Source organism: Heptranchias perlo, chromosome 25 (assembly GCF_035084215.1).
Source record: "Heptranchias perlo isolate sHepPer1 chromosome 25, sHepPer1.hap1, whole genome shotgun sequence".
NCBI classification, from domain to species: domain Eukaryota; kingdom Metazoa; phylum Chordata; class Chondrichthyes; order Hexanchiformes; family Hexanchidae; genus Heptranchias; species Heptranchias perlo.
This window is the reverse complement of record NC_090349.1, coordinates 3424341-3448274: the sequence shown is the minus strand read 5'-3', so window position 1 is coordinate 3448274 and position 23934 is coordinate 3424341.

Here is a 23934-nt window from a genome sequence, read left to right as displayed (position 1 = left end):
CCCAACCCAATTAAAATATTGGGGCTGAGCTGCAAGCACGGCGAGGACTTCTCATTGAGAGCTTGCCCATTGGAATGCAGGATGTTCTGTGGCATTTAATGGCCTGCAGCAACTGAGAGAAGCATGGATCTGTAAGCTTGAATATTGAGAAGCAGCAAGCCTGTTTGAGGGAGCTAATGCCTGGTAGGAGAGCAGGGGGTCACAGGAGGCCTGAGTTTCCAATGTATCCTCAGAAATTGGGCTCACAGAATAAGGGAACTCTTTGGGGGGGAATCGTAGCCCCCAAGAACAGATGGGTCGGGGGCACGTGGGAAGTTAAAATAATTGATCTTTCCAGCACAACCACAACCCACTTCCAGGTCTAATGGAGTTATGTTTAGATGTGTGAGGTGAGTAACTTACTCATCTGAGGCGGGCCCTAATCAGTGCAGGCGGGCGAGTAATTATTGGAGCAATTAACGTCATTATGGGACGTTTATTAGGTGTTTTTAAATTGAATTTAAGCGACCTTTGAAATTAACGCCTCCATCAGGGGTTTCCCAGGGCTTGTGAATCTCACCAGTGAAATGAAGACAGATTGAGCGCAGTTCGTGGGAGATTTAACGATGTGATTGTCCAATGTGACTAAAAGCTCCGTGATTACAGTGGGTGGCTCAGTTCCCTCTGGCAAAACATTCGGCAGAGAGTTTCTTGTGGTGAAACAGCGTCTTCAGAACTTTGAAGCCTTTTAAACTGAAAACATCAGGATGGGCGGGGGGGGGGAGTATAATGGATGTGCTCGAGAGGACAGCTGAGGAGGAAGGAAATGATCCAGGCAGCGACCTCGTGCTGTGTTGGGATCTGCAGGTGCACAAGAGCGAGGCACACAACAAAGATCTGGAAAACAGCAGAGAGGGAGCGGAGTGGAGAACAGCAGAGAGGGAGCGGAGTGGAGAACAGCAGAGAGGGAGCGGAGTGGAAAACAGCAGAGAAGGGAGCGGAGTGGAAAACAGCAGAGAGGGAGCGGAGTGGAGAACAGCAGAGAGGGAGCGGAGTGGAGAACAGCAGAGAGGGAGCGGAGTGGAGAACAGCAGAGAGGGAGCGGAGTGGAGAACAGCAGAGAAGGGAGCGGAGTGGAGAACAGCAGAGAGGGAGCGGAGTGGAGAACAGCAGAGAGGGAGCGGAGTGGAGAACAGCAGAGAGGGAGCGGAGTGGAGAACAGCAGAGAAGGGAGCGGAGTGGAGAACAGCAGAGAGGGAGCGGAGTGGAGAACAGCAGAGAAGGGAGCGGAGTGGAGAACAGCAGAGAGGGAGCGGAGTGGAGAACAGCAGAGAAGGGAGCGGAGTGGAGAACAGCAGAGAGGGAGCGGAGTGGAGAACAGCAGAGAAGGGAGCGGAGTGGAGAACAGCAGAGAGGGAGCGGAGTGGAGAACAGCAGAGAAGGGAGCGGAGTGGAGAACAGCAGAGAGGGAGCGGAGTGGAGAACAGCAGAGAGGGAGCGGAGTGGAGAACAGCAGAGAGGGAGCGGAGTGGAGAACAGCAGAGAGGGAGCGGAGTGGAGAACAGCAGAGAGGGAGCGGAGTGGAGAACAGCAGAGAGGGAGCGGAGTGGAGAACAGCAGAGAAGGGAGCGGAGTGGAAAACAGCAGAGAAGGGAGCGGAGTGGAGAACAGCAGAGAGGGAGCGGAGTGGAGAACAGCAGAGAAGGGAGCGGAGTGGAAAACAGCAGAGAAGGGAGCAGAGTGGAGAACAGCAGAGAGGGAGCGGAGTGGAGAACAGCAGAGAGGGAGCGGAGTGGAGAACAGCAGAGAAGGGAGCAGAGTGGAGAACAGCAGAGAGGGAGCGGAGTGGAGAACAGCAGAGAAGGGAGCAGAGTGGAGAACAGCAGAGAAGGGAGCGGAGTGGAGAACAGCAGAGAAGGGAGCAGAGTGGAGAACAGCAGAGAAGGGAGCAGAGTGGAGAACAGCAGAGAGGGGAGCAGAGTGGAGAACAGCAGAGAGGGGAGCAGAGTGGAGAACAGCAGAGAGGGAGCGGAGTGGAGAACAGCAGAGAAGGGAGCGGAGTGGAGAACAGCAGAGAGGGAGCGGAGTGGAGAACAGCAGAGAGGGAGCGGAGTGGAGAACAGCAGAGAGGGAGCGGAGTGGAGAACAGCAGAGAAGGGAGCAGAGTGGAGAACAGCAGAGAGGGAGCGGAGTGGAGAACAGCAGAGAAGGGAGCGGAGTGGAAAACAGCAGAGAAGGGAGCAGAGTGGAGAACAGCAGAGAGGGAGCGGAGTGGAGAACAGCAGAGAAGGGAGCGGAGTGGAAAACAGCAGAGAAGGGAGCAGAGTGGAGAACAGCAGAGAGGGAGCGGAGTGGAGAACAGCAGAGAAGGAGCGGAGTGGAGAACAGCAGAGAGGGAGCGGAGTGGAGAACAGCAGAGAGGGAGCGGAGTGGAGAACAGCAGAGAGGGAGCGGAGTGGAGAACAGCAGAGAGGGAGCGGAGTGGAGAACAGCAGAGAGGGAGCGGAGTGGAGAACAGCAGAGAGGGAGCGGAGTGGAGAACAGCAGAGAGGGAGCGGAGTGGAGAACAGCAGAGAGGGAGCGGAGTGGAGAACAGCAGAGAAGGGAGCGGAGTGGAGAACAGCAGAGAGGGAGCGGAGTGGAGAACAGCAGAGAGGGGAGCGGAGTGGAGAACAGCAGAGAGGGAGCGGAGTGGAGAACAGCAGAGAGGGAGCGGAGTGGAGAACAGCAGAGAGGGGAGCAACAGAGAGGCCGAGGTCACAGGAGGCAGTACCCACGTGAGAGGGTCTACAGGCAGAGGCTGAGCTTCCTGGTCCTCTCTGAAGAGCAGTGCCTTCGCAGGCTCAGAGCGAGTCGGCAGGTGGTCGCAGACATCTGCAACTTCCTTGAAGAAGAGCTGCTTCCCACTGGACCAGGTGGCCATGCCTTGCCCACCGCAATAAAAGTCACCACTACCCTCAATTTCTTTGCCTCTGGCTCCTTCCAGTGCGCCACCGGTGACATCTCCAGGGTGTGTCAGTCGTCTGCACATAAGTGTATAAGACGGATGGGTGTTTGCTTATGTGAACTCCCCCTGCAACGACAATAGCCAGAATGACCGGGCAGTCGGTTTTGCCTCTCTGGTTGGGTTCCCACATGTGCAGGATGCAATCGATTGCACCCACGTGGCAATCCGAGGACCACCACATGATCCAGGAGTTTATCAGCCAAGAGGGCCTTCACTCCATCCACGGGATGTCATGACCCCACCAATGAGAAGAGCGCTACAACCAAGCCACATGACCACCAGGTGTGTCACTGGCCAAGCCATCGGAATGTTGAAGATACGCTTCAGGTGCCTGGATAGGTCGGGAGGAACCCTTCAGTACTCTCCAGCGAGGGTGTCCAGAATCATCGTGACGTGCTCTGTCCCGCACAACATAGCGCAGCAGAGAGGATTAGAGGTGGAGGAGGACAAAGGTACTCGTCAATCATCCTCTGATGGTGACAACATTGAGGAAGAGGAAGAGGAGGCGGAGGAAGACGAGGAGGAGGAATGTGAAGATGAGGCACCCATCGCCAAACCAGGCAGGCCCACATTGCTGCCCAGGCTGGCCTCATCTCTCACAGGTTCACTTGGTCAGACTGGGAAAATGAATCATTGAAATAGACTGGCCCACTCCCACCACCACCACCAAACGCCCCCACCCCCCCAACCGCCCCTTTGCATAAAACAGTCCTTCACCTTCACAAACACCCATTACACACCCACCCAATGGGTCCAGTTATATATTGGCATTCATCATGGAGCAAATGAAAGGACGACTTCACACTCGAGACCCAATAATGGGCAAGCCGTGAAAGTGGTGCTAATTAATAAATTTTATGTGCCAATATTATAAAAAGGAAACTTCACAACATAACACATTTTCAAACACCCTTGTGCATGCCACTGGTGAACTACAATTTCGTGAACTTACGTTTCCTACCGCTTCTACATTGTGCATCCCCTGTGGCTTCAGCTGAGGTAGAGGAAGGTTGCTCAGATCCCTGCCCTGACTCCGGAGATGCTTTGGCCTACGACCTATAGGTTTTGAGGGCCCCTGAGGGCCCTGCCAAAGACTGTTCCACCTGCACCTGTGCAGGGGCAGACTCGGCCATCGGGAGAGGAGGCAGCATTGTGGGTACTGGTTGGGGGGGGGGGTAAATGGGTGAGAGGTGGGAAAGCTTTGAGTGGAGTTCCCACTTCCATGTCCCTTTTCGCCACATCACTCCCACCACTCTGCTGGAGAGCAGCTTGGTGCAGGTCAGTGACATGTTGTAAGGCCACAGATCAGGTATCTGTCATCCTGTTTACGGGGGCAGACATGTTGGCATCCAAAGTCTGCATGGCCGTGGTCATGGCTTGTATAGACTCATTTGCGAGCTGTGCTTGAATCTCCACAGAGGCGACCACACTCTCCCTGGCAGACTTTCTCACAATTACCTGGGACAACAATCCTCTAGCGATGAAGTTGGACTCCTCCATCCTCTCTGTTACTGTGGAGAGGGTGCGTAGCACATTTTCCAGTACCTCGAAAGTTGCAGCTGTACCTCAATCATTCTCGTTCTCAACAATGGCCCCCGGGGTTCAGCTACTGTTTCCAGCTGAGCAGAGCTTGGAGATATGTACACCCTCCGACCTGGACTCTCCACAGCTGCCCCTGCCACCAGTATCTGCTCGTGCTCACTTGTGAGTTGTGACTCACCAGATGAAAACCCAACCAACTGTGTAAGAGGACCCACCGAAGTGCCAGGATCTGTGCTGGTGCTGGTGTACGTCCTGTGACGGTGCACCCTCAGAAGGAATGAGGTCCTCTGAGGAATGAAATGACCCCTAAGCATAAACGTTCAAAGCAGTTGTGACCGTGACAGTCCTTTAAACTTCCTTCGATATACAGCTCAGCACCTACCAACCCATGAAGGCCCATAACATAAGGGTATGAAGACCTCTCAATGTAATGCAAGCTGAAATGTCAAGAAATTGGATGCTTGCTGAAATGACATCACCCAGCCTTCAGAATGAAACTTCTGCCAGTTCAGACGGGAGATTTCTGCTCCTGATTGTTTTGATTCGGAAATAAACATGAAGCAGTACCTCAGTTTGACAGAATGTGCCTCCACTAAGTCCTACATTCACAGAGCAGAACAGAAACAGAAACTGACCCCTCCATGTCCACAAGGAGTGGAGTAGACCTTAGAGCAGCCCGGTTCTCTGATGTAGTCATTGAAATGTTTCTAGAGAGGGGGGGCCTCTTTTTAACACTAAGGGCTTCGGGTCCCCAAGAGCAGCCTGGGGGGATGGGAGGAGGTGGCAACCACTGTCAATGCCTCCTTCTCCGTAGTGATCATCTGGGAACAGTGCCCAAAAAGGTTTAACCATACCAGGTCAGCCCAGGTAGAAGAGCTCGCCACTTTACATCCTCAGCTTTCACCTGGCAATGTCCCCCAACTTACCCAAGAGAAACATAAGAACTTAACAAATAGGAGCAGGAGTAGGCCATATGGTCCCTCGAGCCTGCTCCGCCATTCAATAAAATCATGGCTGATCTTCGACCTCAACTCCACTTTCCCACCTGATCCCCATATCCCTCGATTCCCTTATGAGTCCAAAAATCTATCTATCTCAGCCTTGAACATATACAACGACTGAGCATCCACAGCCCTCTGGGGTAGACAATTCCAAGGATTCACAACCCTCTGAGTGAAGAAATTCCTCCCCATCTCAGTTTTAAATGGCCGACCCCTTATCCTGAGACCATGCCCCCTAGTTCTAGACTCTCCAGCCAGGGGAAACAACCTCTCAGCATCTACCCTGTCAGGCCCCCTCAGAATCTTATATGTTTCAATTAGATCACCTCTCATTCTTCTAAACTCTTTTGAAATAAAATTGCTGGACTATAACTTGGTGTTGTAAAATTGTTTACAATTGTCAACCCCAGTCCATCACCGGCATCTCCACATCTTCTAAACTCGAGAGAGAAGGGCCCATTCTACTCAATCTTCATTAAAAGCTTCATTAAAAGGTCCCTTACAGTCAGAAACGGGAGAATTTATAATGGGGAACAAGGAAATGGCAGAACAATTAAACAAATACTTTGGTTCTGTCTTCACGGAAGAGGATACAAATAACTTCCCAGAAATGCTAGGGAACCAAGGGACCAGTGAGAAGGAGGAATTAAAGGAAATTAGTATTCGTAAAAAAATAGTGCTGGAGAAATTAATGGGACTGAAAGGCAATGGCTAACATTTAAGGAACGAATGCATGAATTGCAACAATTATACATTCCTTTCTGGCACAAAAACACAAAAGGAAAAGCAATCCAACCATGGCTAACAAAAGAAATTAAGGACAGTATTAGATCCAAAGAGGAATCATATAAAGTTGCCAGAAAAAGTAGCAAGCCTGAGGATTGGGAGCAGTTTAGAATTCAGCAAAAAAGTACCAAGAGATTAATTAAGAGGCGAAAAATAGAATATGAGAGTAAACTTGCAAGGAACATAAAAGTGGACTGTAAAAGCTTCTACAAGTATGTAAAAAGAAAAAGATTAGTGAAGACAAATGTAGGTCCCTTACAGTCAGAAACGGGAGAATTTATAATGGGGAACAAGGAAATTGCAGAACAATTAAACAAATACTTTGGTTCTGTCTTCACGGAAGAGGACACAAATAACTTCCCAGAAATGCTAGGGAACCAAGGGACTAGTGAGAAGGAGGAATTAAAGGAAATTAGTATTAGTAAAAAAATAGTGCTGGAGAAATTAATGGGACTGAAAGCCGATAAATCCCCAGGGCCTGATAATCTGCATCCCAGAGTACTAAAAGAGGTAGCCATCGAAATAGTGGATGCATTAGTTGTCATCTTCCAAAATTCTATAGATTCTGGAACAATCCCTGCAGATTGGAGGGTGGCAAATGTAACCCCACTATTTGAAAAAGGAGGGAGAGAGAAAACAGGGAACTACAGACCGGTTAGCCTAACATGAGTAGTGGGGAAAATGCTAGAGTCTGTTATAAACGATGTGATAACAGAACACTTAGAAAATATCAATGGGATTAAACAAAGTCAGCATGGATTTATGAAAGGGAAATCATGTTTGACAAACCGACTAGAGTTTTTTGAGGATGTAACTGGTAGAATAGATAAGGGAGAACCAGTGGATGTGGTTTATTTGGATTTTCAGAGGCCTTTGATAAAGTCCCAGACAAGAGGTTAGTGTGCAAAATTAAAGCACACAGGTTGGGGAGATATACTGGCATGGATTGAGAATTGGTTAACAGACAGGAAACAGAGAGTAGGAATAAATGGGTCTTTTTCCGGGTGACAGGCAGTGACTAGTGGGGTACTGCAGGGATCAGTGCTTGGACCCCAGCTATTCACAATATATATCAATGATTTGGATGAGGGAACCAAATGTAATATTTCCAAGTTTGCTGACAACACAAAACTAGGTGGGATCGTGAGTTGTGAGGAGGATGCAAAAAGGCTTCAAGGCGATTTAGACAAGTTGAGTGAGTGGCAGATACAGTATAATGTGGATAAATGTGAAGTTATCCACTTCAGAAGGAAAAACAGAAAGGCAGAGTATTATTTAAATGGTGATAGATTGGGAAATGTTGATGTAAAAAAGGGACCTGGTTGTCCTTGTACATCAGTCACTGAAAGCAAACATGCAGGTGGAGCAAGCAGTTAGGAAGGCAAATGGTATGTTGGCCTTCATTGCAAGAGGATTTGAGTACAGGAGCAAGGATGTCTTACTGCAGTTATACAGGGCCTTGGTGAGACCACACCTGGAGTATTGTGTGCAGTTTTGGTCTCCTTACCTAAGAAAGGAGATACTTGCCATAGAGGGAGTGCAGCTAATGTTCACCAGACTGACTCCTGGGATGGCAGGACTGTCGTATGAGGAGAGATTGGGTCTACTCGGCCTGTATTCAGTTGAGTTTAGAAGAATGAGAGGGGATCTCATTGAAACATATAAAATTCTGACAGGACTAGACAGACTGGATGCAGGGAGGATGTTTCCCCTGGCTGAGGGGTCCAGAACGAGGGGTCACAGTCTCAGGATACGGGGTAGGACATTTAGGACTGAGATGAGGAGAAATTTCTTCACTCAGAGGGTGGTGAACCTGTGGAATTCTCTACCACAGAAGGCTGTGGAAGCCAAGTCACTGAATATATTTAAGAAGGAGCTAGATAGATTTCTAGACACAAAAGGCATCAAGAGGTATGGAGAGAGAGCGGGAATATGATATTGATATAGAGGATCAGCCATGATCATATTGAATGGCGGAAGTGGCTCGAAGGGCTGAATGGCCTACTGCTGCTCCTATTTTCTATGTTTCTATGTTAATCTTTCCTCATAGAACAACCCTCTCATCCAGGAATTAATCTAGTGAACTTTTGTTGCACCGCCTCTAAGGCAAGTATATCCTTCCTTAGATAAGGAAACCAAAACTGTACGCAGTATTCCAGGTGAGGTCTCACCAAAGCCCTGTACAATTGTAGTAAGACTCCCTTACTCTTGTCCTCCAATCCCCTTGCAATAAAGGCCAAAATACCACTTGCCTTCCTAATTGCTTGCTGTACCGACATGTTAACTTTCTGTGATTTGTGTACAAGGACACCCAAATCCCTCTCAATACCAACATTTAATAATTTTTCACCATTTAAAACTTGTTCTGTTTTTCTATTTTTCTTACAAAAGTGAATAACCTCACATTCCCCCACATTTCTCTCCATCTGACAACTTCTTACTTAACCTGTCTACATCCCTTCGCAGACTCTTTCACGTCCTCGTCACAACTTACTTTCCCACCGAGCACTGTATCGTCAGCAAACTTGGATACATTACACTCGGTCCCTTCATCCAAGTCATTAATATAGATTGTAAATAGCTGAGGCCCAAGCACTGATCCTTGTGGCACCCCACTAGTTACAGCCCGCCAACCTGAGAATGACCCGTTTATTCCTACTCTCTGTTTTCTGTCCATTAACCAATCCTCAATCCATGCTAATATATTACCCCCAATCCCATGAGCCCCAATCTTGCATAACAGCCTCTTATGTTCTTGTATTCGTTCATGGGATGTGGGCGTCGCTGGCGAGGCCAGGATTTAATGCCCATCCCTCATTGCAGGTGGTGGTGAGCCGCCTTCTTGAACCGCTGCAGTCCGTGTGGTGACGGTTCTCCCACAGTGCTGTTAGGAAGGGAGTTCCAGGATTTTGACCCAGCGACGATGAAGGAACGGCGATATATTTCCAAGTCGGGAAGTTGTGTGACTTGGAGGGGAACGTGCAGGTGGTGTTGTTCCCATGTGCCTGCTGCCCTTGTCCTTCTAGGTGGTTGAGGTCGTGGGTTTGGGAGGTGCTGTCGAAGAAGCCTTGGTGTGTTGCTGCAGTGCATCCTGTGGATGGTACACACTGCAGCCACAGTGCGCCAGTGGTGAAGGGAGTGAATGTTTAGGGTGGTGGATGGGGTGCCAATCAAGCGGGCTGCTTTGTCCTGGATGGTGTCGAGCTTCTTGAGTGTTGTTGGAGCTGCACTCATCCAGGCAAGTGGAGAGTGTTCCATCACACTCCTGACTTGTGCCTTGTAGATGGTGGAAAGGCTTTGGGGAGTCAGGAGGTGAGTCACTCACCGCAGAATACCCAACCTCTGACCTGCTCCTGTAGCCACAGTATTTATATGGCTGGTCCAGTTAAGTTTCTGGTCAATGATGACCCCCAGGATGTTGATGGTGGGGGATTCGGCAATGGTAATGCTGTCGAATGTCAAGGGGAGTTGGTTAGACTCTCTCTTGTTGGAGATGGTCTTTGCCTGGCACTTGTCTTGCGCAGATATTACTTGCCACTTATCAGCCCAAGCCTGGGTGTTGTCCAGGTCTTGCTGCATGCGGGCACGGACTGCTTCATTATCTGAGGGGTTGCTAGTGGAACTAAACACTGTGCAATCATCAGCGAACATCCCCATTTCTGATCTTATGATGGAGGGAAGGTCATTGATGAAGCAGCTGAAGATGGTTGGGCCTAGGACACTGCCTTCAGGAACTCCTGCAGCAATGTCCTGGGGCTGAGATAATTGGCCTCCAACAAACACTACCATCTTCCTCTGTGCTAGGTATGACTCCAGCCACTGGAGAGTTTTTCCCCTGATTCCCATTGACTTCAATTTTACGAGGGTTCCTTGGTGCCACACTCGGTCAAATGCTGCCTTGATGTCAAGGGCAGTCACTCTCACCTCACCTCTGGAATTCAACTCTTTTGTCCATGTTTGGGCCAAGACTGTAATGAGGTCTGGAGCTGAGTGGTCCTGGCGGAACCCAAACTGAGCATCGGTGAGCAGGTTATTGGTGAGTAAGTGCCACTTGATAGCACTGCCGACGACACCTTCCATCATTTTGCTGATGTTTGAGAGTAGACTGATGGGGCGGTAATTGGCCGGATTGGATTTGTTCTGTTTTTTGTGGACAAGACAGAACTGGGCAAATTTCCACATTTTTTTTTTATTATTCGTTCACGGGATGTGGGCGTCGCTGGCAAGGCCGGCATTTATTGCCCATCCCTAATTGCCCTTGAGAAGGTGGTGGTGAGCCGCCTTCTTGAACCGCTGCAGTCCGTGTGGTGACGGTTCTCCCACAGTGCTGTTAGGAAGGGAGTTCCAGGATTTTGACGCAGCGACAATGAAGGAACGGCGATATATTTCCAAGTCGGGATGGTGTGTGACTTGGAGGGGAACGTGCAGGTGGTATTGTTCCCATGTGCCTGCTGCCCTTGTCCTTCTAGGTGGTAGAGGTCGCGGGTTTGGGAGGTGCTGTCGAAGAAGCCTTGGCGAGTTGCTGCAGTGCATCCTGTGGATGGTACACACTGCAGCCACAGTGCGCCGGTGGTGAAGGGAGTGAATGTTTAGGGTGGTGGATGGGGTGCCAATCAAGCGGGCTGCTTTATCTTGGATGGTGTCGAGCTTCTTGAGTGTTGTTGGAGCTGCACTCATCCAGGCAAGTGGAGAGTATTCCATCACACTCCTGACTTGTGCCTTGTAGATGGTGGAAAGGCTTTGGGGAGTCAGGAGGTGAGTCACTCGCCGCAGAATACCCAGCCTCTGACCTGCTCTCGTAGCCACAGTATTTATATGGCTGGTCCAGTTAAGTTTCTGGTCAATGGTGACCCCCAGGATGTTGATGGTGGGGGATTCGGCGATGGTAATGCTGTCGAATGTCAAGGGGAGGTGGTTAGACTCTGTCTTGTTGGAGATGGTCATTGCCTGGCACTTATCTGGCGCGAATGTTACTTGCCACTTATCAGCCCAAGCCTGGATGTTGTCCAGGTCTTGCTGCATGCGGGCTCGGACTGCTTCATTATCTGAGGGGTTGCGAATGGAACTGAACACTGTGCAATCATCAGCGAACATCCCCATTTCTGACCTTATGATGGAGGGAAGGTCATTGATGAAGCAGCTGAAGATGGTTGGGCCTAGGACACTGCCCTGAGAAACTCCTGCAGCAATGCCTTGGGGCTGAGATGCTTGGCCTCCAACAACCACTACCATCTTCCTTTGTGCTAGGTATGACTCCAGCCACTGGAGAGTTTTCGCCCTGATTCCCATTGACTTCAATTTTACTAGGGCTCCTTGGTGCCACACTCGGTCAAATGCTGCCTTGATGTCAAGGGCAGTCACTCTCACCTCACCTCTGGAATTCAGCTCTTTTGTCCATGTTTGGACCAAGGCTGTAATGAGGTCTGGAGCCGAGTGGTCCTGGCGGAACCCAAACTGAGCATCGGTGAGCAGGTGCCGCTTGATAGCACTGTCGACGACACCTTCCATCACTTTGCTGATGATTGAGAGTAGACTGATGGGGCGGTAATTGGCCGGATTGGATTTGTCCTTCTTTTTGTGGACAGGACATACCTGGGCAATTTTCCACATTGTCGGGTGGATGCCAGTGTTGTAGCTGTACTGGAACAGCTTGGCTAGAGGCGCAGCTAGTTCTGGAGCACAAGTCTTCAGCACTACAGCTGGGATGTTGTCGGGGCCCATAGCCTTTGCTGTATCCAGTGCACTCAGCCGTTTCTTGATATCACGTGGAGTGAATCGAATTGGCCGAAGACTGGCTTCCGTGATGGTGGGGATATCGGGAGGAGGCCGAGATGGATCATCCAACTCGGCACTTCTGGCTGAAGATGGTTGCAAACGCTTCAGCCTTGTCTTTTGCACTCACGTGCTGGACTCCGCCATCATTGAGAATGGGGATGTTTGCAGAGCCTCCTCCTCCCGTTAGTTGTTTAATTGTCCACCACCATTCACGACTGGATGTGGCAGGACTGCAGAGCTTTGATCTGATCCGTTGGTTGTGGAATCGCTTAGCTCTGTCTATAGCATGTTGCTTCCGCTGTTTAGCATGCATGTAGTCCTGAGTTGTAGCTTCACCAGGTTGGCACCTCATTTTTAGGTACGCCTGGTGCTGCTCCTGGCATGCTCTTCTGCACTCCTCATTGAACCAGGGTTGATCCCCTGGCTTGTTGGTAATGGTAGAGTGAGGAATATGCCAGGCCATGAATTTACAGATTGTGCTGGAATACAATTCTGCTGCTGCTGATGGCCCACAGCGCCTCATGGATGCCCAGTTTTGAGCTGCGAGATCTGATCTGTATCTATCCCATTTAGCACGGTGGTAGTGCCACACAACACGTTGGATGGTGTCCTCAGTGCGAAGACGGGATTTCATCTCCACGAGGACTGTGCGGTGGTCACTCCTACCAATACTGTCATGGACAGATGCATTTGCGACAGGTAGATTGGTGAGGACGAGGTCAAGTAAGTTTTTCCCTCGCGTTGGTTCGCTCACCACCTGCCGCAGGCCCAGTCTTGCAGCTATGTCCTTCAGGACTCGGCCAGCTCGGTCAGTAGTGGTGCTACCGAGCCACTCTTGGTGACGCACATTGAAGTCCCCCACCCAGAGTACATTTTGTGCCCTTGCTACCCTCAGTGCTTCCTCCAAGTGGTGTTCAACATGGAGGAGGACTGATTCATCAGCTGAGGGAGGACGGTCGGTGGTAATCAGCAGGAGGTTTCCTTGCCCATGTTTGACCTGATGCCATGAGATTTCATGGGGTCCAGAGTCAATGTTGAGGACTCCCAGGGCCACTCCCTCCTGACTGTATATCACTGTACCGCCACCTCTGGTGGGTCTGTCCTGCCGGTGGGACAGGACATACCCAGGGATGGTGATGGAAGAGTCTGGGACGTTGGCTGACAGATATGATTCTGTGAGTATGGCTATGTCAGGCTGTTGCTTGACTAGTCTGTGGGACAGCTCTCCCAATTTTGGCACAAGTCCCCAGATGTTTGTAAGGAGGACCTTGCAGGGTCGACTGGGCTTGGTGTTTTGCCGTTGTCGTGTCCGGTGCCTCGTGGTCCGATGCCGGGTGGTCCGTCCGGTTTTATTCTTATTATGACTTTTCGTAGCGAGATTTTACAACTGAGTGGCTTGCTAGGCCATTTAAGAATCAACCACATTGCTGTGAGTCTGGAGTCACATGTCGGCCAGACCGGGTAAGGACGGCAGGCTTCCTTCCCTAAAGGACATTAGTGAACCAGATGGGTTTTTACGACAATCCGGTAGTTTCATGGCCATCATTACTGATACTAGCATTTTAATTCCAGATTTTTATTTAATTAATTGAATTTTTTAATTAATTAATTGAATTTAAATTCGCCAGCTGCTGTGGCAGGATTTGAACTCATGACTCTGGATTTTAGTCCAGGCCTCTGGATTATTAGCCCAGTAACATAACCACTATGCTACCAACCAGTGTTGTAGCTATACTGGAACAGCTTGGCTTGAGACGCAGCTAGTTCTGGAGCACAAGTCTTCAGCGCTACAGCCGGGATGTTGTCGGGGCCCACAGCCTTTGCTGTATCCAGTGCACTCAGCCGTTTCTTGATATCACGTGGAGTGAATTGAATTGGCTGAAGACTGGCTTCTGTGATGGTGGGGATATCGGGAGGAGGCCGAGATGGATCATCCACTCGGCACTTCTGGCTGAAGATGGTTGCAAACGCTTCAGCCTTGTCTTTTGCACTCACGTGCTGGACTCCACCATCATTGAGGATGGAGATGTTTACAGAGCCTCCTCCTCCCGTTAGTTGTTTAATTGTCCACCACCATTCACGACTGGATGTGGCAGGACTGCAGAGCTTTGATCTGATCCGTTGGTTGTGGAATCGCTTAGCTCTGTCTATAGCATGTTGCTTCCGCTGTTTAGCATGCATGTAGTCCTGAGTTGTAGCTTCACCAGGTTGGCACCTCATTTTTAGGTACACCAGGTGCTGCTCCTGGCATGCTCTTCTACACTCCTCATTGAACCAGGGTTGATCCCCTGGCTTGTTGGTAATGGTAGAGTGAGGAATATGCCGCTTGATAGCACTGTCGATGACACCTTCCATCACTTTGCTAATGTTTGAGAGTAGACTGATGGGGCGGTAATTGGCCGGATTGGATTTGTCCTGTTTTTTGTGGACAAGACATACCTGGGCAATTTTCCACATTGTCAGGTAGATGCCAGTGTTGTAGCTGTACTGGAACAGCTTCGCTTGTGGTGCGGCTAGTTCTGGAGCACAAGTTTGGTTACAGATTGTGGTGGAATACAATTCTGCTGCTGCTGATGGCCCACAGCGCCTCATGGATTCCCAGTTTTGAGCTGCTAGATCTGATCTGTATCTATCCCATTTAACACGGTGATAGTGCCACACAACACGTTGGATGGTGTCCTCAGTGCGAAGACGGGACTTCATCTCCATGAGGACTCGGCCAGCTCGGTCAGTAGTGGTGCTATCGAGCCACTCTTGGTGATGGACATTGAAGTCCCCCACCCAGAGTCCATTCTGTGCCCTTGCTACCCTCAGTGCTTCCTCCAAGTGGTGCTCAACATGGAGGAGGACTGATTCATCAGCTGAGGGAGGACGGTAGGTGGTAATCAGGAGGAGGTTTCCTTGCCCATGTTTGATCTGATGCCATGAGATTTCATGGGGTCCAGAGTCAATGTTGAGGACTCCCAGGGTCACTCCCTCCTGACTGTATATCACTGTACCGCCACCTCTGGTGGGTCTGTCCTGCCGGTGGGACAGGACATAACCAGGGATGGTGATGGAAGAGTCTGGGACGTTGGCTGAAAGGTATGATTCTGTGAGTATGGCTTTGTCAGGCTGTTGCTTGACTAGTCTGTGGGACAGCTCTCCCAATTTTGGCACAAGTCCCCAGAGGTTTGTGAGGAGGACTTTGCAGGGTCGACTGGGCTTGGTTTGCCTTTGTCGTGTCCGGTGCCTAGTGGTCTGATGCCGGGTGGTCCATCCGGTTTTATTGTTATTATGACTTTTTTTAAGCGAGATTTTACAACTGAGTGGCTTGCTGGGCCATTTATAGAATCATAGAATCATAGAAGTTTACAACATGGAAACAGGCCCTTCGGCCCAACATGTCGATGTCGCCCAGTTTATACCACTAATCTAGTCCCAGTTGCCTGCACTTGGCCCATATCCCTCTATAGCCATCTTACCCATGTAACTGTCCAAATGCTTTTTAAAAGACAAAATTGTACCCGCCTCTACTACTGCCTCTGGCAGCTCGTTCCAGACACTCACCACCCTTTGAGTGAAAAAATTGCCCCTCTGGACCCTTTTGTATCTCTCCCCTCTCACCTTAAATCTATGTCCCCTCGTTATAGACTCCCCTACCTTTGGGAAAAGATTTTGACTATCTACCTTATCTATGCCCCTCATTATTTTATAGACTTGTATAAGATCACCCCTAAACCTCCTACTCTCCAGGGAAAAAAGTCCCAGTCTGTCTAACCTCTCCCTGTAAGTCAAACCATCAAGTCCCGGTCGCATCCTAGTAAATCTTTTCTGCACTCTTTCTAGTTTAATAATATCCTTTCTATAATAGGGTGACCAGAACTGTACACAGTATTCCAAGTGTGGCCTAACTAATGTCTTGTACAACTTCAACAAGACATCCCAACTCCTGTATTCAATGTTCTGACCAATGAAACCAAGCATGCTGAATGCCTTCTTCACCACCCTATCCACCTGTGACTCCACTTTCAAGGAGCTATGAATCTGTACTCCTAGATCTCTTTGTTCTGTAACTCTCCCCAACGCCCTACCATTAACGGAGTAGGTCCTGGCCCGATTCGATCAACCAAAATGCATCACCTCACATTTATCTAAATTAAACTCCATCTGCCATTCATCGGCCCACTGGCCCAATTTATCAAGATCCCGTTGCAATCCTAGATAACCTTCTTCACTGTCCACAATGCCACCAATCTTGGTGTCATCTGCAAACTTACTAACCATGCCTCCTAAATTCTCATCAAAATCATTAATATAAATAACAAATAACAGCGGACTCAGCACCGATCCCTGAGGCACACCGCTGGTCACAGGCCTCCAATTTGAAAAACAACCCTCTACAACCACCCTCTGTCTTCTGTCGTCAAGCCAATGTTGTATCCAATTGGCTACCTCACCTTGGATCCCGTGAGATTTAACCTTATGTAACAACCTACCATGCGGTACCTTGTCAAAGGCTTTGCTAAAGTCCATGTAGACCATGTCTACTGCACAGCCCTCATCTATCTTCTTGGTTACCCCTTCAAAAAACTCAATCAAATTCGTGAGACATGATTTTCCTCTCACAAAACCATGCTGACTGTTCCTAATCAGTCCCTGCCTCTCCAAATGCCTGTAGATCCTGTCTCTCAGAATACCCTCTAACAACTTACAACTTAGAGGGCAATTAAGAATCAACCACATTGCTGTGAGTCTGGAGTCACATATCGGCCAGACCAGGTAAGGACAGCAGGTTTCCTTCCCTAAAGGACATTTGTGAACCAGGTGGGTTTTCACGACAATCCAGTAGTTTCATGGCCACCATTACTGATACTAGTATTTTAATTCCAGATTTAATTAATTGAATTTAAATTCGCCAGCTGCCGTGGTGAGATTTGAACTCATGACTCCGGATTATTAGTCCAGGCCTCTGGATTACTAGTCGAGTAACATAACCACTCTGCTACCGTACCCACGTGGCACCTTATCGAATGCCTTTTGAAAATCGAAATATATTACATCCAAATATATTATCGACCCACCTTACAGAGCTGAATTGGATATCCATGTTGTCACACCTACTGTGGACACCGTGGAATCCATCTTGGCCATGGGGGCTTCTCATGTCTTTTATTCTGCTGGTAGGAGAAGTCAGCCTATAACAACAGAGAATGAGTGGCTATTGGAGGCGGACCCAAATGTATAACTCTGAACCTGTGTGGGGAAAATCCCTTGATATCCTGGGAAAGGAGGCTAGAGATGGGGAAGTGGGAGGATTGCCAACAGCTCAGAGTTCATTACAAACTTCTGCTACTAAAGAAAGACAGATTTGCATTTATATCACGCAATTCATGACCTCAGGATGTCCCTAAGCGCTTTACAGCCAATGAAGTACCTTTGAAGTGTAGTCATGTTGTAATGTAGGAAACGCAGCAGCCAATTTGCGCACAGCAAGATCCCACAAACAGCAATGAGATAATGACCGGATAATCTGTTTTTTAGTGATGTTGGTTGAGGGATAAATATTGACCAGGACACCAGGAGAACGCCCCTGCTCTGTTTTGAAATGGAGCCATGGGATCTTTTCTGTCCACCCAAGAGGGCAGACGGGATCCTGGTTTAACGTCTCATCCAAAAGACGGCACCTCCGACAGCACTCCCTCAGTAACTGCACTGGAGCGGCAGCCTGGATTTTGTGCTCGAGTCCCTTGAGGGATAATCTTTGCTGGGCTAAATTGCCTTTTCGTGTCCCAAACTGTTTTTCTGTAATTCTGATAATTGCTTTCACTTTCTGTAAATAAAAGAAACCCCCCCTCATTCTACCACTTAAAGGAGCCAAGCTTTTATCTGACTGTTCTCGGAAACATTGTTCCCCATTCTTTTAAGGCAAGACCCCTTTGGTTACAGAAGGCGACTCACCACCATCTTCTCAAGGACAATTAGGGATGGGCAATAAATGCTGGCCTTTCCAGAGATGCCCACAACCCAAGAACGAATATAAAAAAATTACAGCCCTTGTCCTCACCATCACAATCATCGCTTGGTAGAAATATCCCCAGGACAGTCCTCACAGTAAAGGACTTGAAACCACAGCCTTCTGACTCAGATGCGAGAGTGCTACCAATGAGGCAGTGCTGACACAAGTGCTCTAACTGTGGGCTACCCGATGCTTTGTACAATTTATCATTACAGGGTCCATTTTAGTCTTCGTCTCCAGGGTGGTAATCTGGCGAAGCAGATCACACTGAAATTAATGGAATGAAAATCAGGCGGGTTCTGTAAAGGATGTGTGATCTGCCCCTCCAGAATACCGCCCAGGCAGTCGGAAAACTCTATTACACTTGTAAACACGACTTGCCTTTAATAAATCCATGCGTTCAGTCCATGGTTAACCCCTGCCTTTCTAAATGCTCATTAATTTTACCTCAGATTATCGATTCTATGGACTTGACATTAACCCCCCAACACGATGGGCGGGAGAGGGTTGAGGGAGGGGGGGGTTAAAAAGTTAAATACGCGGAACATGTCCCCAACCGCCACGCACATCCTCTGCTGTAAAGATGGCAGCTGATCTCGAGGCCTCAGAGCGTCCCACCATGGAGAGGACAGATGTTTCATTAACATATTTAAATCGGGCTCCCACAGTGCAATTGGGAGCCCGATTTAAAATTAACTGTTGCTGCACAGGTTTCCCAGGGATCGGGAAACTAGCCAGAGTATCCGAGGCGGGAGCGGCCAGATCCACCAGGTTAGTGGCTCTTACAGCTCTCCCTGTGGGCCAGGAGTGAGAATCCCTACGTGGTCAGTTTTCAGTAAAATATTAAGATGCCCACGTGGCAAAGAAGCAGAATGCAAAATGGTTAGAAAGGGTTAATTAGTTAGTAACTGAGATTGATACAGGTGGCCTGGCCCTCCTGCTGGGCCATATGTTTGTGTAGTCAGCAGGTTTGCATGGTCTTAGCAATGTAGAGTCTTTGATGTGATTCAAGGACTGGTCTGAATGTCTCCATGTTTATGGCAGATCAATATAGGTAACGAGCTTAGCCAAAGTTGAAAGACATTCCAGGTTGGGAGATAAGGAACAGAAGGGACAGGGAAGAACATTCCAAGTTGGAAGGTGAGGAAGTATCCCCTTTGATGTCTAACAGCAGCATGATCAGCACATGGACGATTTATGATTGGCCGGAAATAATGTAACCTCGCATGGCAACCTGTGCCCGGCTTATGATTGGTGTTGACCCTCGTTAAGTATGTTCCAACCCCTATTGATTTGTATAAAAACGTGTGGATTTCTGTATGTTTCTTGTTCTTGCTCTGCCAGCATAGAGGGACTCTATCAGGAGTCCAAATCAATGCTGCAGACTAAGAACCCTGCTATTAAAGTTGTGATGAACTTTAAAATGTATTCGACTTCAGTTTTTACTGAACCAGACTGAGGGGAAAGAATCCGGATCGTCAGGAGGAGCCAGTCCTGATATATCACCTCTTCTCCCAGTCCCAATTGCTGATCGCCCCTCCCGATCACAGGCTCTCTCCCCCCTCCCGATCGCAAGCTCTCTCCCCCCTCCCGATCACAGGCTCTCTCCGCCCTCCCGATCGCAGGCTCTCTCCCCCCTCCCGATCACAGGCTCTCTCCCCCCTCCCGATCGCAAGCTCTCTCCCCCCTCCCGATCACAGGCTCTCTCCGCCCTCCCGATCGCAGGCTCTCTCCCCCCTCCCGATCACAGGCTCTCTCCGCCCTCCCGATCGCAAGCTCTCTCCCCCCTCCCGATCACAGGCTCTCTCCCCCCTCCCGATCACAGGCTCTCTCCCCCCTCCCGATCGCAGGCTCTCTCCCCCCTCCCGATCACAGGCTCTCTCCGCCCTCCCGATCGCAAGCTCTCTCCCCCCTCCCGATCACAGGCTCTCTCCCCCCTCCCGATCACAGGCTCTCTCCCCCCTCCCGATCGCAGGCTCTCTCCCCTCTCCCCCCTCCCGATCGCAGGCTCTCTCCCCTCTCCTCCCTCCCGATTGCGGGCTCTCTCCCCTCAGCCCTCCTGATCATGGGCTCCCACCCCCCTCCCACTGCAGCTCTCTCCTCCCTCCCGATTGCCGGGGACCGTCCCCAAGGGTCCCTGGCTGTGACCTCCTGCTGCTGGTGTTCCCTCTCAGCCGCGGCTAGAATAAACATTTGACCGGCTGCCGGGTGGGAAACGGACCAAAAAATGTTAATGAGGTCCTGCTGTAAAGATCGGAGGACCCTCCACCTCCCCGGCCAAAGATCCAGCGTGAAACCCGGAAGCACAGGTCAGTGCCTTCAACTAGGCTGCGATCGTGTGGGGAGCACCCCGAATTCACTGGGCGGGTTACCCACGATAAAACTAAGCTCAAGAATTAAAGATAATCTTGAGGGATATAAATGAATAGTTAATGAGGTTAGACTAACTGTTCTCCAGTTACCTGCTTTATCCTCCTCTCTCTTCTTGAACACAGATGTTATACTGGCTGCTCTCCAGACCAGACCCACAGCACAATTTGCATATTTAAGGGGGATTGAACAATTGGGGCCAGGGGCTCTGCTCTCTCCTCTCTGAGGACCCAGTGACTTATCTACCTTGAGTTCTGCTAATCCTTTCAGAACCAATTCCTCTGCTGCTGTTACCTCTGATAGTCCAATATCCTCCTGTCGTACACCTAATATTCTCATCATTTGGAAACATCGATGCAAAATAGTTATTTAATATTCCTGTCATACCTTCACCCTCCAAAATTAAGCTCTCTCCATTATCCCTGAACAGGCCTCTTTAACTATTCATTTATTTTTATATGCTTATAAAAGCTCTTACTATTTCCTTTTATATTATTATTTCTCACATGTTAGCCCTTCTAATCGCCCTTTTCATCTCCCCACTACTTTTTATATTCCTCAAGATTAGCTTTAATTCTTGGGCTTAGTTTTATCGTGGGTAACGCGCCCAGTGAATTCGGGGTGCTCCCCACGCGATCGCAGCCACTTACCTTGGCTTCCGGGTTTTGCGCTGGAAAGCTGCGCAGCGGGCGGACTGCGCACCCGCATCATAGGCTGGCAGCTGGAGGAGCCCTATTTAAAGGGGCAGTCCTCCACTGACTGATGCTGCAGAAAGGAGCCAAAATTACAGCATGGAGCAGCCCAGGGGGGAAGGCTGCTCCCAGGTTTAATGATGCCTCACTCCAGGTATCAATACATAGGGTGAGGAGGAGGGGGAGGACAGAGATCTTCCCCCCGGCGGGCGGGAGGAAGCGGCCTGCCTCTGCCACCAGGAAGGCCTGGCTCGAGGTGGCAGAGGAGGTCACCAGCACCACCAACATATTGCCCACCTGCATACAGTGCAGGAGGCGCTCCAATGACCTCAGTAGGTCAGCCAAAGTGAGTACACTTACTCATTCTCCTACACTCCGTCTGCCACATCACCGCCCCCACCCCACACCTCCTTCTGCACTGTCAACACTACTCTGTCACATCACCCCTCACACCCACTCAAACCTCATCCTCATCTTACCTGCACTTACTCACCTCGCCAGTACTCATCCTGCCACTACCACTCAACCCAATCCTCATACAATCTCATAGCTCTATCTCATACTCACCCTCTCGTGCATCTCTTTCACAGTCAGCCTCACTCAACCTGCCACTACCTGTGCTGCAGCCACAGGGCATGCATCACATATGTGCAGTAGGCAGCGTAAGGCAAACATGTCGTGAGCATGAAGGGGATGCACAAGGGTGTTTGAGGGTTTGTCATGGTTTATAATTATATTTGATTTCTGATCAACTCACATTACATATTATATTGTCACCACTACTGCCACGTCTTTGCGAATCTTGTCTGGTTTGTTCAATAATGCCCTCTTTATCCCTTTATCTCGCTGAACTTTTTCTAGTCTATCCCTATCTCTGATTCATTATTCTCTTTTTTTGATTCTTCCATTGAAGCTAACTATGTTGGGATTGCTATTTGCACAATTTGACTCCTACTCTCATATGAGTTATTTGCCCCACTTCATTTCCCAGAATTTAATCAAGTGTTTACTTTTTAGATGAGAAATGTACTGAGCTGTGAAGCAGGCCAGGATTCATCTGGGAATTTTGTTCTAATTATTTCTTTCTTTTCTATTTCCACTTGATTAATCAGTTGGCTTTGTGCCATGTGTTCTGACACATCGGATCTCTTGGCATGTTCCTAATATGGACAAAGAGTTTCTTTCACTTTAGAGGAAGAGGAGGAGGAGGAGAGGCGGTGGAGGGATGTCAGGCAGATCAAGCTGCACCAGAGGCAGACTGCACCCACCTGCTGGTAATCCACCTCCAGGAAGAGGTTCACCTACCTGACAATAAATATGCAGAATTGGCTACACTGTCTGTGGATTAGGCAGATACAGAGCTGTACCACCTGCTGAAAGCAGACCTATAGCGAACATGGACTATATTCCCACCCTCATTTCCACCTTTCTAACATCACCTGCCTCTGCCCCTGCCTTAGCTCATCTGCTGAAACTCTTATCCAGGATTTTTGTTACCTTCAGACTCGACTATTCCAATGCTCCCTTGGCCGGCCTCCCATCTTCCACCCTTCATAAACTTCAGCTCATCCAAAACTCTGCTGCCCATATCCTAACTCGCACCAATAAATCCATTGCACCCCCCATCCTGATAGTGTCAGTTTGACATGTGTCAATCACTGGTTTAAAGGTCCAAATGAGGGTCACCTGCAACTCGCCTCCGATTCCATGGTGTCCGTCTTACAGAGGCCACGGGAGACACAGTTAAAATGGCTTGTGCAGGTCAAAGCACAAAAATTTAACATCTTTAAATACTTTAAGCATCTCAATTGGCCCTTTAAATATCATCCCGCCGGCTTTAAGTGCTGGTGGGACTTCTGGGTTTCAGAAGTGCACGCACCCCCCGACACATCTGGGTCATCCCGGAAATTGGTGCGGTCCCGCTCCGAAATCGGAGAATTTTCACTGCCCACCCATCCCCAACCCACCTGTTCTTCAGGGTTAAAATTTACCCCATGGTATCTGAAATTAAAGTTCGGGATCAAACAGGATCCCAAGGTTGTGAACAGTCTGGCTGAGCCTGAGACAGAGGTCAAGGAGTGGAGTTTGGAGCAGATGAAGATGAAAGCTTTGGTCCTCTTGATGTCCAGATGGAGAAAGTTCTGACTCTTCCAAGATTGGATTTCAGGCAAACAGTGTCATAAATAGAGGCAGTCATGGGTCAAAGAGGGTGATGGAGAGGTGGAGGTCAGTGTCACTAACATACATGTGGAACATGCCTGCAGCTGATGTTACCAAGGGATAGTCTATGGATGAGGAAGAGAAGGGTGGTAAGGAGAGATCCCTGGGGAATTCTCAAGGTGATGGTGCGGGGCAGGTAGAGAAGAAATTGCTGGTGGATGGGCCAAATTCCATTAGCAGGAACAATGCAAGGTCAGTCCCACCAAGCTGGACAATGGAGTTGAGGCACTGGAGGAGGATGACATGGGCAACTATGTTGAGCATTGTGAAAAGGTGGAGAAGGATGAGGAAGGATAAAGCACCATGGTCGTAGTGACTTTGGTTAGGTACTGTGAGAAGGAGGGATGGGAGTTACAGGAAAGATGGGCACAAAGCTGGGAGGTGAGAATGTGTTCAAAGACCTTAGAGAGGAAAGAACGAAGACCTTGCATTTCTACAGTGGATTTCAAGACCTCAGGGCGTCCCATAGCGCTTTACAGCCAATGAAGTACTTTGGAAGTGCAGTCACTGTTGTAATGCAGGTAACGCAGCAGCCAATTTGCGCACAGCAAGATCTCACAAACA